Source organism: Vitis riparia, unplaced genomic scaffold, assembly GCF_004353265.1.
Source record: "Vitis riparia cultivar Riparia Gloire de Montpellier isolate 1030 unplaced genomic scaffold, EGFV_Vit.rip_1.0 scaffold548_pilon_pilon, whole genome shotgun sequence".
NCBI lineage: Eukaryota > Viridiplantae > Streptophyta > Magnoliopsida > Vitales > Vitaceae > Vitis > Vitis riparia.
The window spans coordinates 94,143-110,202 of record NW_023269700.1 but is presented as its reverse complement, the minus strand read 5'-3'; the positions used below and the strand labels follow the sequence as shown (position 1 = coordinate 110,202).

Below are 16,060 nucleotides of genomic sequence, written 5' to 3'. Positions count from 1 at the left end.
TGTATGCATGTGTTTGCTACTTTGATCCTTGCTTTTCTCCATCCCTCCTTTCACAAGTGATAAACTGCTGACTCCCAACAATCTACACATCAAATATCCATGTTCAATAAGATAGTCGATCAATATAATGACTATTCTGGGACATCACCCAAGGGACAGTCATACCCCGTGTCTTTTGGGACTTATACCCAAGGGCAGGACCAACCCCGTGTCTTTAAGGACTAAAACCCAGGGGGAGGACCAACCCCATACACCCACATTGGAGTGTCTTCCTCGAGGGCTTTAAGGACTTTCACCCAAAGACCCACGATCCCACATAGACACTTCCCACCAACCAATTCAATGAATATCATCCGTGATTATTCCATTTCCTTCTTGCCATGCAACCATACCATAGACCATTTCCACAACACAGAACCATGTATCTCCACACCAATATGCGTTCCAATCTCAATGTAACATTTCAACACAATAAACCAAGATGCAATGACATATAAAACATTTAATGAAATCATAGAAATGACATGAAATTTCCAATAAATGTTTCAAGGAAAGAAATCAGATACACTATGGGATAGCATAAAATTCCCTACCTTACACCGACTTCCTTTTTGTGTTTTTTCTAACTAGGCGATCTTTGCTTATTACAAGGGACTGAAATGAAACAACATCATTAAGATTTCCTAACCGTGAAAATTTATACAGTTTACTACTGCTAATTTTTAATTCTCTCATTCTCTAATCTATAGACCTATAGGTTTTCTAATCAAATTTGAATTGAATTAAACAATATTTACAATGCATATTAATTTCCCTAATTACTTATCAAACACTAATTGTTTTGATTTTTTTAAAGCCTAACCCATTGACAAATCAGAAGTGACCTAATAATCTAATTAATCACATGTCTACTAATCTATTTTTCAATCAAAACAGATTAAACGAAGATTTATGCTTATCTTACCATTAATAAAACACTTAAGTTAAAATACTTTAATCCTTAATAAATTGTGATTTTTAATTAAAACATGTTTATACCATTAGGAATCAAAATAAACGAAAATTGCAAAATTAAACAACTTGCTTACCTCAAATCTACACTTTCTCTCTCTTGAGTCTCTCTCTAACCCAAGTTGCTGCAGGTGAAATGGTGGAAAACGAGTTGCACCCTTATAAAGGGGTCTCCATGAAACCAAGCACGAGGTGACAGCCCACATGGCTGCCACCAATAAGTAGGAGGTGGCATTCCACTAACTCCAATTTCCCAATTTTGCACTTTAGTCCTCCAATTTATAAAAAATAAAACCCATAATTGCCCATTAGTCCTTTAGGTTTTCATAACCCTAATTAGCCCCTAAGAACCTAATAAACATGATTAAGTCATTAACTAATCCCACTTAACCTTAATCAAACTTTAATTCATAATCAAACAAGATTAGCACTAAACTAGTTTTCACATCTGATTAAGCATGCTTAATGTTAAGTACAAAGATAATCATTATTGCCTATTTAATTCATTAGTACTAGGTTGTATAGAATCCCCCCTTCTTAATGTTCATTTACGACATTTTTCTTCCATTGGCTTTTTAATGGCATCCCTTACTCGAATTTACTTAGAGTATTCCCGCTACCTTCACTTTGTTTAGATAATTCCCTTCATTAAGTTTATTAAGGCCATTGTTTAGGCCATCCCACTTCCTTAAGTTTGTTAAGGGTATCCCTCGTCCTTCACCCCATAATCAGGACGTCATCCTAAGTTCTATCTAAACATAATAATTTGTTCCTGAGATTGCTCATCATTGGAATGCCATTCATAGTTCTATTTATTTTCATTCTTAGTTTGTAATTTCACATCTTATAGATGCCATCCTAGGTTTTATCTATATCCAATTTGAGTTAATTTTTTGTCTGATCGTTAGCATACCATCCTAGGTTCTACATAAGCTTAGTTGGTTGTGTGTTACGTTTCTAAACATTGTATTGTCATCCTAGTTTCTATAAAGGATTGTTCTTAGTCCCTTTGGGTTCCAAACAATTCGATGGAGTTCTAGGTTCGGCCTATGTTCATTGTTCGTTCGTTTGGTTTCCCTCCATAGTGAATTATCGAATCTTATTCATATGTTCATTTTTTTTCTCATCATTAGAACACCATCCTATGAATTTGTGTAAGGGTACACCCTATTCCTTTAGTATGTTGAGGACATCCTCCTTCCTTGAGTTGTTTTTAGGCATCCCCTTCCTTGAGTTTGTTTAGGGTACTCCCCTTCATTGAGTTTGTTTAGGGTACTCCCCTTCATTGAGTTTGTTTAGGGTACTCCCCTTCATTGAGTTTATTTAGGGCATCCACTTTCCGCAAGTGTTATTAGGGGATTCCCATTCCTCTATTTTTTTTTTAGAACATTCTTGTTCATTGGGCTATCAAACTACCTTGATTTACTTTAGTCCATCATCTTTCCTTGAGTTTCTTAGGTCATCCATCTTCATGGAGATTTTTAATTCATTCCCTTTCCTAGAATTTGTTTAGGCCAACAAACTTTCTTCAATTCTTTGAGGGCATACCCTTCCTAGGGATTGCTTAGCAGACTCCCACCTCCTTTAGTGTAGTAGGGCATCCCTATCCAGTAGTTTCTTTAGCGCAACTCCATTTCTTGATGTTTTTTTAGCACAACCACTGTTGTTGGGATTGGCCATCCTCTTTAGTAGAGTTTGTTTGTGGCATACCCTTTCTTTGAGTCTTATTAGTGAATCCGCCTTCTTAAAGTACATTTACGATGTTGTTCTTCCATTGGCTTTTTAAGGGCATCCCGCTTGCTTGAATTTTCTTAGTGCATCCCCCTTCCTTGACTTTGTTTAGAGAATTCCCCTCATTAAGTTTATTAAGGGGATTGTTTTGGGCATCCCACTTCTTGAAATTTGTTCAGGGTATCCCTCGTCCTTCACCCCATAATCAGGATGTCATCCTAGGTTCTATCTAAACATGATAATTTGTTCTCGAGATTGCACATCATTGGAATGCCATTCATTCTTCTATTCATTTTCATTCTTTTTTTGTTTAGTTTCACATCATTGAGATGCCATGCTAGGTTCTATCTATATCCAATTTTAGTTAATCTTGTGTTCGATCGTTTGAATACCATCCTAGGTTCTACCTAAGCTTAGTTGGTTGTTTGTTATGTTTCTCATCATTGTGATGTCGTCCTAGTTTCTATAAAGTTTTGTTCTTAGTCCCTTTGGGTTCCAAACAATTCGATGGAGGCCTAGGTTTGGCCTATGTTCATTGTTTGTTCCTTTGGTTTCCCCTCATTGTGAATTATCGAAGCTTATTTATATGTTCCTTTTGTTTCTCATCATTAGAACACCATCCTATGAATTTGTTAAAGGGGACACCCTATTCCTTTAGTATGTTGAGGACATCCCCTTCCTTAAGTTTGTTTAGGATATTCCTCTTCATTGAGTTTATTTAGGGCATCCTCTTTCCTGGAGTGTTATTAGGGGATTCCTGTTCATTGGGCTATCAAACTACCTTGATTTACTTTAGTCCATCATCTTTCCTTGAGTTTCTTAGGTCATCCATCTTCATGGAGAGTTTTAATTCATTCCCTTTCCTAGAGTTTGTTTAGGCCAACCAACTTCCTTCAATTCTTTGAGCGCATACCTTTACCTAGGGATTACTTAGCATACTCCCACTTCCTTTAGTGTAGTAGGGCATCCCCATCCGGTAGTTTCTTTAGCGCAACTCCATTTCTTGATATTGTTTTAGCACAACCACTTTTGTTGGGCTTGGCCATCATCCTTAGTAGAGTTTGTTTGTTGCATGCCCTTTCTTTGAGTCTTATTAGTGAATGCGCCGCCTTAAATTTCGTTTACAATGTTGTTCTTCTATTGGTTTTGTAAAGGCATCCCGCTTGCTTGAATTTGCTTAGTGCATCCCCCTTCCTTGACTTTGTTTAGAGAATTCCCCTCATTAAGTTTATTAAGGGGATTGTTTAGGGCATCCCACTTCTTGAAATTTGTTCAGGGTATCCCTCGTCCTTCACCCCATAATTAGGATGTCATCCTAGGGTCTATCTAAACATGATAATTTGTTCTCGAGATTGCTCATCATTGGAATGCCATTCATTCTTCTATTCATTTTCATTCTTAGTTTGTTTAGCTTCTATGTATATCAAATTTGAGTAAATTTTGTGTCCGATCGTTTGCATACCGTCCTAGGTTCTACCTAAGCTTAGTTGGTTGTTTGTTATGTTTCTCATCATTGTGATGTCGTCCTAGTTTCTATAAAGGTTTGTTCTTAGTCCCTTTGAGTTCCAAACAATTTGATGGAGTCCTAGGTTCGGCCTATGTTCATTGTTCGTTCTTTTTGTTTCCCTCCATTGTGAATTATCGAAGCTTATTCGTCTGTTCATTTTGTTTCTTATCATTAGAACACCATCCTAAGAATTTTTTTATGGGTACACCGTATTCCTTTAGTATGTTAAGGACATCCTCCTTCCTTTAGTTGTTTTCGGGCATCCCCTTCCTTGAGTTTGTTTAGGGTATTCCCCTGTCAGTGAATAATTTGTCCAATTCATAGATCGAATTTGAATAGACGATTTTTGAATCATCTGATTATTGATTATCGAATCCTTTTGTTTTTGAGTTTCACTAGATTCATATACTTCTCTCAATCCAAATAATAGAGTTGGATTTATTTTTAAGAGTTCTTTTATTATTTTTTTTATATTTATAAATAGAACACTTTTGATAACCCATTTTTTTGTTTCTTTTGAGACCCTTAAAAATATAAACAATTTTGTTCGTTCTTTTAAAACTGTTAGAACTAGAAAACACTTGTTTTTAAATTTTCTAATTCTTTTTTCAAGTTCTTTCAAAATGGGTTTAAAAAAGGAAGGTCGTTTTCGGGGAGAACCAAAAGGCAGATCAGTTTCTTTAGGGCATCCTCTTTCCTCGAGTGTAAGTAGTGTATTCCCATTCCTCTATTTTTTTAGAACATTCCTGTTCATTGGGTTGTCAAACTACCTTGATTTACTTTAGTCCATCATCTTTCCTTGAGTTTCTTAGGTCATCATTCTTCATGGAGATTTTTAATTCATTCCCTTTCCTAGAGTTTGTTTAGGCCAACCAACTTCCTTCAATTCTTTGAGGGCAAACCCTTTCCTAGGAATTACTTAGTAGACTCCCACTTTCTTTAGTGTAGTAGGGCATCCCTATCCACTAGTTTCTTTACTGCAACTCTATTTCTTGATGTTTTTTTAGCACAACCACTTTTGTTGGGATTGGCCATCGTCCTTAGTAGAGTTTGTTTCTGGCATGCCCTTTCTTTGAGTCTTATTAGTGAATCCGCCTTCTTAAAGTTCATTTACAATGTTGTTCCTCCATTGGTTTTTTAAGGGCATCCCGCTTGCTTGAATTTTCTTAGTGCATCCCCCTTCCTTGACTTTCTTTAGAGAATTCCCCTCATTAAGGGGATCGTTTAGGGTATCCCACTTCCATAAGTTTTTTTAGGGTATCCCTCGTCCTTCACCCCCATAATCAGGATGTCATCCTATGCTCTATCTATAAAGAATCATTTGTTCCCGAGATTGCTTATCATTGGCATGCCATTCTTAGTTTGTTTAGTTTCACATCATTGAGAAGCCATCCTAGGTTCTATCTAAGCTAATTCGTTTTTTTCTTTTGATTGCTCATCATTCGACCATAATTCTTGGTTGTATCTCTGTTCATTCTTAGGTCTTTAAGTTACCCGTCATTGGGTTACTATCCTAGTTTTAATCTAAGTTCATTCGTTTATTCCTTTGATTTCTCATAACTCGAACATCATCCTAAGTTCTGTCTATATCCAATATGACTTAATTTTTTTGTCTGATCGTCTGGATACCATCCTAGGTTCTACCTAAGCTTAGTCAGTTGTTTGTTATGTTTCTCATCATTGGGATGTCATTTCTATCAGGGTTTGTTCTTAGTTCCTTTGGGTTCCAAACATTTGGATACAATTCTAGGTTCAGCCTATGTTCGTTGTTTGTTCCTTTGGTTTCCCATCATTGTGTACTATCTAAGCTTATTCGTCTATTCCTTTTGTTTCTCATAAGTAGGACGCCATTCTATGAATTTGTTTAAGGGTATGCATTATTCCTTGATTATGTTCAGGACGTCCTCGTTCCTTAAGTTGTTTTCGGGCATCCCCTACGTTGAATTTGTTTACGGTGTTCCCGTTTTTGGGTATCCTCTTTCCTCGAGTGTTATTAGGGTATTCCCATTCCTCAATTTTTTTAGAACATTCTTGTTCATTGGGCTATGAAACTACCTTGATTTACTATTGTCTATCACCCTTCTTTCAGTTTCTTAGGTCACCCATCTTCATGGAGATTTGTAATTCATTCGCTTTCCTAGAGTTTGTTCAGATCAACAACCCTCCTTCAATTCTTTTAGGGCATACCCTTTCCTAGAGATTACTTAGAAAGCTCCCACTTCCGTTAATGTAGTAGGGCATCCCCATCCAATAATTTGTTTAGCGCAACTCCATTTCTTGACCTTTTTTAGCACAACTGCTTTTGTTTGGATTCGTCATCCCCCTTTAGTGTAGTAGGGCATCCCCATGTAGTAGTTTGTTTAGCGCAACTCCATTTCTTGAGGTTTTTTAGCACAACTGATTTTGATGGGATTGGGCATCCCCCTTGGTAGCGTTTGTTTGTGGTATGCCCTTTCTATGAGTCTTACTAGTGAATCCACTTTCTTAAAGTTCATATATGACGTTCTTCTTCCATTGGCTTTTTAAGGGCATCCCACTTACTCGAATTTGCTTAGAGCAACACCCTTCCTTGACTTTGACTAGAGAATTCCCTTCATTAAGTTTATTAAGGGAATCGTTTAGGGCATCCCACTTCCTTAAGTTTGTTTAGGGTATCCCTCATCCTTCACCTCATAATCAGGATGTCATTCTAGGTTCTATCTAAACATAATCAATTGTTCCTGATATTGCACATCATTGGAATGCGATTCATAGTTCAATTCATTTTCATTCTTGGTTTGTTTAGTTTCACATCATTGAGATTCTATTCTTGGTGTTATCTAAGTTAATTCGTTTGTTCTTTGGATTGCTCACCATTGGACCATAATTCTTGGTTCTATCTCTATTCATTCTTAGTTCCTTTAGTTACCCATCATTGGGTTACTATCCTAGTTTTAATGTAGGTTTAGTTGTTTCATCCTCTTTTTTCTCATCACTAGGATGTTATCCTAGGTTCTATTTATATCCAATTTGAGTTAAATTTGTGTTCGATCCTCTACATACCATCCTAGGTTCTAACTAAGCTTAGTTGTTTGTTTGTTATATTTCTTATCATTGTGATGTCATCCTAGTTTCCATCTAGGTTTTTTCTTGGCTCCTTTGGGTTCCAAGCATTTGGATGCAATCCTAGGTTTGGCCAATAATCATTGTCCGCTCCTTTGGTGCCCATCATAGTGAACTATCTAAGCCTATTCGTATGTTCCTTTGGTTTCTCATAATTAGGAAGCCATCCTATGAGTTTGTTTAAGGGTATGCCGTATTCGTTAAGTATGTTTAGGACATCCTCCTTCCTTGGTTGTTTGTTGGGCATCCCATTCCCTAAGTTTGTTCAGGGTATTCCCCTTGATTGAGTTTCTTTAAGGTATTCTCTTTCCTCGATTGTTGTTAGGGTATTCACTTTCCTCTATTTTTTTAGGACATGTTTGTTCACTTGGCTACAAACTACCTTGATTTAGTTTAGTCCATCGCCCTTCCTTCATTTTCTTCGGTCATCCATCTTCATGGAGATTTTTAATTCATTCCCTTTCCTAGAGTTTGTTTAGACCAACTTCCTTCAATTCTTTTAGGGCATACCCTTCCCTAGGGATTACTTGGTTGTTTGTTATTGTTCTCATCATTGTGATGTCATCCTAGGTTCGGCCTATGTTCATTGTTCGTTCCTTTGGTTTCTCATAATCAGGACTCCATCCTATGAGTTTGTTTAAGGATAAGCCCTATTCCTTGAGTTTCATTTCGAGCATCCTCTTTCCTCGAGTGTTATTAGGGTACTCCCATTCCTCTATTTTTTTTAGGACATTCCTATTCATTGGGTTCTCAAACTACCTTGATTTAGTTTTAGTCTATCGCCCTTCCTTCAGTTTCATAGGCCATCCATCTTCCTGGAGATTTTCAATTCATTCCCTTTCTTAGAGTTTGTTTAGACCACCCAACTTCCTTCAATTCTTTCAGGGCATACCCTCCTTCCCTAGGGATTACTTAGCAGACTCCCACTTCCTTTAGTGTAGTAGGGCATCCCCATGCATTAGTTTCTTTAGCGCAACTCCATTTCTTGAGGGTTTTTTGCACAACCGTTTTTCTTTTGTTTGGGGCATGCCCTTTCTATAAGTCTTATTAGTGAATCCCCCTTCTTAATGTTCATTTACGACGTTCTTCTTCCATTGGCTCTTTTAAGGGCATTCCGCTTGGTCGAATTTGCTTAGAGCATCCTTCATTTACTTTGTGAAGAGAATTCCCTTCATTAAGTTTATTAAGGGCATCGTTTAGGCCATCCCACTTCCTTAAGTGTTTTTAGGGTATCCTTCGTCCTTCACCCCATAATCAGGATGTCATCCTAGGTTCTGTCTAAACATAATCATTTGTTCTCGAGATTGCTCATCATTGCAATGCCGTTCATAGTTTTATTCATTTTCATTCTTAGTTGATTTAGTTTCACATCATTGAGTTGCCATCCTAGGTTCTATTGAAGCTAATTCATTTGTTCTTTTGATTGCTCATCTTTGGACCATAATTCTTGCTTCTGTCTTCTTTTCATTCTTAGTTCCTTTAGTTACCCGTGATTGGGTTACTATCCTAGTTTTAATCTAAGTTTATTGGTTTGTTCCTCTGATTTCTGATCACTAGGATGTGATCCTAGGTTCTATCTATATCCAATTTGAGTTAACTTTGTGTCCGATCGTCTGCACACCATCCTAGGTTCTACCCAAGCTTAGTTGGTTGTTTGTTATTGTTCTCATCATCGTGATGCCATCCTAGGTTCTATTGAAGCTAATTCATTTTTTCTTTTGATTGCTCATCTTTGGACCATAATTCTTGGTTCTATCTTCTTTTCATTCTTAGTTCCTTTAGTTACCCATGATTGGGTTACTATCCTAGTTTTAATCTAAGTTTATTTGTTTGTTCCTCTGATTTCTGATCACTAGGACGTCATCCTAGGTTCTATCTATATCCAAGTTGAGTTAACTTTGTGTCCAATCGTCTGCATACCATCCTAGGTTCTACCCAAGCTTAGTTGGTTGTTTGTTATTGTTCTCATCATCGTGATGTCATCCTAGGTTCTCATCATCATGATGTCAACGACAATTTCAGCATATGAACTCATGAATCCAAGGAAGGAAACTCTTGTCACACCCTGGTTTTTGTTGTTCTTCAAACTAAACAATTGATACTCAAATACAGTATAATTGCTCTAAAAAATTTAAATGTTGAGTTCCTGCTTGATTTTGTGCAAAAAGAGGATACGTAAAACTTGTTATAAAGAGTACATCCTGTATTAAACTTTGTGACTATTAGTTAACAAAATATGTTTTGTTTCACAAAAGAAACTTGTACTACATTAATTTACGTATACCAAAACCCAATTATTCACTACGGGTAGCCCATACTACAAGTGTACATGGCAAGGTCTCAAAAGACTTTCAATGTGGGCAAACAACATCAAAGCATTGCTCAAGCATTATTTCCTGCATAGTTCTTTTGACTTGTATTTGGAGGTGGGAGGGATAGGGTGACTTCACAACTCAGTAAGAAAGTTTATAACCATCTTAAGCATACCCTTTAAAAACCTTGAATTAAACGTTTAATAGCATGCATGATAAACATTTTATAACCATTAACTGATAAATTGATAACTCCCACCAATCTACACATCAGATATCAATGCTCCATAAGAATACCCGATCAATATAATACTGACTATTCTGGGACCTCACCCAAGGGCAAGTCATACCCTGTGTCTTTTGCAACTCATACCCAAGGGCAGGACCAACCCCATACACCCACATCGAAGTGTCTTCCTCGAGGGCTTTAGGGACTTTTGGCCAAGGACCCACATAAATAATATATCATAATATAATGCTTTTAGCATCGCATAAGTACTTCCACCAATCAATTCTCTGAATATCATCTATGATTATTCCATATCCTTTTGTTAATGCAACCACACCATGAAGCATTTCCACAACACTGAACCATGAATCTTCATACAAATATGCGTTCTAATTTCAATGTAACATTTCAACACAATAAATCGAGACGCACCCTTGGATAGTATAACATTCCCTACCTTACACCGGTTTCCTTTTTGTGTTTCTTCTATTATGAGGAAATAAAATGAAACAACATAATTTAGGTTTTCCTAACCATTAAAATTTATTCTCTTAAATCTTATGAAATTTTCCTTTCTTACTAATTTTTAACAACTTATTGTTATTTTTTTTAAAAAAAAATTCACATATTCCCCAATGAATAATCCAAACAATAATTCTTTTGATTTTCTTAAAGCCTATCCTATTAACAAATCACATGTTTACTAATGTATTTTTCAATCAAACAAAATTAAATAAAGATTCATGCCCATCTTACCATTATTAAATACTTAAGCTAAAATACTTTAAACTTTAATTAATTGTGATTTTTTTTTAACTAAAACGTGGTTATAGCTAATTACACTAAACTTTTACACAAATTTTACCATTAATTCTTTTCAGCATACCATTAGGAACCAAAATAAACAAAAATTAAAAAAATAAACAACTTGCTTACCTCAAATCTACAATTTCTCTCTCTACATCCTCTCTAACCCAAATTGCTGTAGGTGAACTGGTGCAAAATGAGCTGTAGCCCCTTTTAAAGGGGTCTCTAAGTAGCCAAGCACGAGGTGGCCTGTAGGAACTGGCATTCCACAAACTCCAATTTCCCAATTTTGCACTTTAGTCCTTCAAGTTATCATAAATAAAACCCATAGTTGCCAATTAGTCCTTTAGGTTTTCATAACCCTAATCAGCCCCTAAGAACCTAATAAGCATGCTTAAGTCATTAACCAATCCCACTTAACCTTAATCAAAGTTTAATTCATAATTAAACAAGATTAGCACTAAACTAGTTTTAACATCTAATTAATCATGCTTAAAGTTATGTACTAAGATAATCACTATTGCCTATTTAATTCATTGGTACTAGTTGTTACAACTTTAGACAAGGGAAGCCTGGACAGAAGCTAGAGCAAGGACAACAAGGGAGATTTTATGCATTGGGGTCACAAAATACAGAGTCAAATGCCTTAGTGGAAGGTATGATCTTATGTTTTAGCACCTGGGCACATGTTTTATTTGATCTTTGAGCTACTCACTCTTTTATTTCTGCATCACCCCTCCATGCTAGACATAGAATTTGTTCCCCTTCATTATTCATTATGTGTTGAGACTCCTATGGGTGGTAAGGTGGAAACCGAGTGGGTGTGTAATGCTTGTGTACTTTATATTGGGGATCTTGAAGTTACAATATACCTGGTTCTTCTTGATATTTCATCCTTTGATGTAATTGTGGGGATGGATTGGCTAGACTGGCATCATGCTGTATTAGATTGTTATTTGAAGAAAGTAACATTCTAAATCTCTTCTGGTTCATATTTAAGTTTCTATGGTGACAAAAGGCTTACATTTATTCCATTAGTTCGAAACCTAGATGACAAGTGGTCAAGAAAGGATGGTTTACACTATTTTCTTTTTAATATGTTGGGAGAAGGCAAAAAAAAAAAGATAACTATAGATTGCATTCCAATGTTTTGTGAATTTGCTGATGCTTTTCCAAAAGAATTGCCATGTTTACCTCCTTATAGAGAGATGGATTTTTGTAGTACCTAGTACTAATGAATTAAATAGGCAATGATGATTATCTTACTACTTAACTTTAAGAATGCTTAATTAGATGTTAAAACTAGTTTAGTGCTGATCCTGTTTAATTATGAATTAAACTCCCTCCTAAGATGTCCCCTCCTCATAACATCTCCTTGGTCCCTTGGGCCAATCTATAGTCCCACTATACCACTCTTGTTTTCTGGGTTGTTGCTGGGGATGAGTCACTTTCTGGGGCTTGAAATCTTGTTCCCATTTTTCTGAACCACCAAACCTAGAATTTCTGCTTCTCAACCTTTGAGCTTCATCCATTTCCCTTTCTATAACAAGAGCCCTTGCCACAACCTCACTGTAAGTACGGAGCATGAAGGGAGCCACCTGTGCTCTAATGTTCAATCTCAACCCCTCTTGGATGTTCAGCTCACATTTGTTCATTTGCCACCACATTCTGAGCATATCTAGATAATTGTGTAAACTTTGCAGCATATTCAGTCACTGTCATGTTCCTTTGAACCAAGTGTATAAATTAAGCTCTTTTTTGTCTTCTAACGTCCTCTGGAAAGTATTTAGACAAAAGCAGCTCCTCAAATTGATCATACATATCCCACCAGTTGTTTGCTTCATCTCTCAACATGAAGGAAGCTAAAGATACTCTCCCTTCCTCAGGCACTACCATTACATCCAGTATTTTCTTTATTTCTTTCATCCAATTCTCAGCTTCAAGAAAATTCCCAAATTAAGCTCACATTCTGGAATTAAAAACCAACAACTGGACATATTGCAGGTCTTCCCTCATTTACATTACCATGAGATATTGGAGATGGTCTAATTGTTCATCTAGGCCTTGTGGTTAGTATGTTCCTTGCTCTAGGCATTGTCTTAAAGAATTATACAAGGATTAGATTATCAATACATCACCTTAGGCTATTCATTAAATCAAGCATGTTTAAACAATACAATCAAACCACTAATAGGCACAGTAATGGATTCTCAATGATCAAGAATTGAAACAAGCAACATGATCACAATTATCATAAATAGGCATATTCACACCAATACAACAAGGAATGTCATCAACACAACAAAAACACAAACCTAATATTCATCATTTAACCTTTCACTTAATATCAATATATCATACTCAATAAAACAATGTCACAATAATAATGACTCTAGTGCACCTATTGGGCTCCCCACCTATCGCCCACAATAGGGATCTAATCCCTTATGCTCTGATACCAAGCTGTCACACCTCAAATTTTTTGTTATTCTTCAAACATAACAATTGATACTAAAATACAGTATAAGTGCTCTTAAAAAATTAAATGTTGAGTTACTTGATTTTTTTTGCAAAAAGAGGATATGCAAAATCTGTTATAAATAGTACATCCTATATTAAACTTTGTAACTTGTAGTTAACAAAATATGGTTCGTTAAAATAAACATGTTTATAGCTAATTAAGTTAAAATACTTTAATCCTTAATTAATTGTTATTTTTAATCAAAACTTGTTTATAGCTAATTAAACTATACTTTTACACAAATTTTACCGTTAATTTGTTTAAGCATACGATTAGGAACCAAAATAAACGAAAATTACAAAATTAAACAACTTGCTTACCTCAAATCTACACTTTCTCTCTCTAGATTTTCTCTCTAACCCAAGTTGCTGTAGGTGAAATGGTGGAAAACGAGCTGCAACCCCTTATAAATGGGTCTCCATGAAACCAAGCACAAGGTGGCAGCCCACATGGTTGCCACCAATCCAGCCAAGTTGGAGGTGGCATTCCACTAACTCCAATTTCCCAATTTTGCACTTTAGTCCTTCAAGTTATCTAAAATAAAACCGACAATTGCCCTCCTTTAGGTTTTCATAACCTTAATCTACCCCTAAGAACCTAATAAGCATGCTTAAGTCATTAACTACTCCCACTTAACCTTAATCAAATTTTAATTCATAATTAAACAATATTAGCATTAAACTAGTTTTAACATCTAATTAAGCATGCTTAAATTTAAGTACTAAGATAATCATTATTGCCTATTTAATTCATTAGTACTAGGTGTTACATGTTATGCTTTAAGAAAATCAAAACAATTAGTGTTTGGTAATTAATATGCATTGTAAATATTGTTTAATTCAATTCAAATTTGATTTGAAGACATGTAGGTATATAGATTAGAGAATATGAGAATTAAAAATTAGCAACAGTAAACTGTATAAATTTTAATGGTTAGGAAACCTAAATTATGTTGTTTCATTTCAGTTCCTCATAATAGGCAAAGATCGCCTTCTTAGAAGAAACACAAAAAGGAAGTCGGTGTAAGGTTGGGAATTTTATGCTATTCTATGGTGTATCTGATTTCTTTCCTTGATTTCATAAAATGTTTTAATGTGTCATTGCATCTCGGTTTATTGCATTAAAAAGTTACCATGATATTGGAACATATATTGGTATGAAGATTCATGGTTCTATGTGTTGAAATGGTTCATGGTGTGGTTGCATTGCAAGAGGGATATGGAATTATCACAGATGATATTCAGAGAATTGATTGGTGGAAAGTGTTTATGTGATGCTACAGGCATTATCATTTGATATATTGTTTATGTGGGACCGTGGGTCCTTGGGTGAAAGTCCGTAAAGCCCTTGAGGAAGACACTTCGATGTGGGTGTATGAGGCTGGTCCTGCCCTTGGGTTTTAGTCCCTAAAGACACGGGGTTGGTCCTACCCCTTGGGTGATGTCCTAGAATAGTCATTATTATATTGATCGAGTATCTTGTGGAGCATTGATATCTGATGTGTAGATTGTTGGGGTTCAGCAATTTATCAATTGTGTACGGATGGATGGGGAAAAGCAAGGATGAAACCAGCAAACACATGCGTACATGTTTGACGTGATTACACATTTGTTAATGGTTATAAAATGTTTATCATCCATGCTTTTAAAGGTTTAATTCAAGGTTTTTAAGGGTATGCTTTAGATTGTTATAAAGTTTCCTATTGAGTTGTGAACTCACCCTATCCCTTCCACATTTAGATGCAGGCTAGGAAACCTATGCAGGAAATAATGCTTGAGCAATGCTTTATGGTGATTGGATGTTGTTTGCTCAATTGAAAGTCTTTTGAGGCTTTGTCTTTGTATTAAAGGCTGAATCTTTTTGTAGGAATGATGTAATATATATAATTATCGAGTACACTTGTAGTAAGGGCTACCTGTAGTGAACAAGGGGGTTTTGATATATGTAAATTAACGTAGTATAAGTTTCTTTTAAGAAACGAACCATATTTTATTAACTAAGACTTACAAAGTTTAATACAGGTTGTACTCCTTTATAATAGGTTTTGCATATCCTCTTTTTGCACAAAATCAAGCAAGAACTCAATATTTAATTTTTTTGAGAGCACTTATACTATATTTGAGTATCAATTATTTAGTTTGAAGAATAACAAAAAAACTGGGGTGTGAAAAATTCTCTAAACAAATTCAAGGAAGGGGGATGCTCTAAGAAAATGAGTAAGCAAGATGCCCTTAAAAAAGCCTATGGAAGAAAAATGTCGTAAATGAACATTAAGAAAGGGGATTTACTAATAGGACTGGAAGGGGCATGCCACAAACAAACTCTACCAAGGGGGATGCCCAATCCCAACAAAAGCGGTTGTGCTAGAAAACCTCAAGAAATGGAGTTCCACTAAACAAACTATTGGATGGGGATGCCTCGTACACTAAAGAAAGTGGGAGTCTGCTAAGTAATCCCTAGAAAAGGGTATGCTCTAAAAGAATTGAACGAAGGTTGTTGGTCTAAACAGACTCTAGGAAAGGGAATGAATTAAAAATCTCCATGAAGATGGATTGTAATACCTAGCACCAATGAATTAAATGGGCAATAATGATTATATTAGAACTAAACTTTAAACGTGCTTAATTAGATGTTAAAACTAGCTTAGTGTTAATCTTGTTTAATTATGAATTAAACTTTGATTGAGGATAAGTGAGATTAGTTAATGACTTAACCATGCCTATTAGGTTGTTAGGGGCTGATTATAGTTATGAAAACCTAAAGGATTAATGGGTTTAATTTTTGATAACTTGAAGTGCAAAATTGAGGCGTTGGAGTTAGTGGCAACAATGTGGCCTGCC

At 35.8% G+C, this 16,060-nt stretch overlaps 1 long non-coding RNA gene across 1 annotated transcript in view; it reads left to right on the top strand.

Moving 5' to 3' along the window:
- Positions 1-15,217, top strand: part of LOC117910040 — a 32,059-nt gene extending 16,842 nt beyond the window's left edge. The window contains exons 3-4 of the long non-coding RNA XR_004650535.1: positions 11,246-11,355; positions 14,960-15,217. This is a non-coding gene — a long non-coding RNA (uncharacterized LOC117910040). The remainder of the gene's footprint in view (positions 1-11,245; positions 11,356-14,959) is intronic.
- Positions 15,218-16,060: the final 843 nt, after the last annotated feature.